The sequence below is a fragment of the Penaeus monodon genome, chromosome 29 (genome assembly GCF_015228065.2).
Source record: "Penaeus monodon isolate SGIC_2016 chromosome 29, NSTDA_Pmon_1, whole genome shotgun sequence".
Lineage (NCBI taxonomy): Eukaryota > Metazoa > Arthropoda > Malacostraca > Decapoda > Penaeidae > Penaeus > Penaeus monodon.
The window spans coordinates 25,204,325-25,204,586 of record NC_051414.1 but is presented as its reverse complement, the minus strand read 5'-3'; the positions used below and the strand labels follow the sequence as shown (position 1 = coordinate 25,204,586).

General features: G+C 33.6%; 1 protein-coding gene across 1 annotated transcript in view; it reads left to right on the top strand.

Annotated features, from left to right (window-relative positions):
- The window catches only part of LOC119592071 (fibroblast growth factor receptor-like 1), an 82,438-nt gene that overhangs the window by 28,332 nt on the left and 53,844 nt on the right, over nucleotides 1-262 (top strand). The window lies entirely within an intron of this gene.

The following is a 262-nucleotide window of genomic DNA, read 5'->3' as shown; positions in this document are numbered from 1 at the left end:
GCAGATTTGATAATCCAGCAATGATTTTTATCTGCTTACATTTCACACTCCATCGCACAGATATGATTAACTTTAACTCGATCATGTCACGTTCATTATCTTCCGACAGACTAAACCTTTGCATTTACTTTATTTTTTGTTGATTTTGGTTAGTTTTGCATTTCATTTGTTTTTCTTTGCTTTCGATGTTTTTTCCTCTCATTAAAGTGATTAAGATTGATGTTGTAAAGAGGTGCTGTTATTTGCGTTTGAGTGAGGGAGG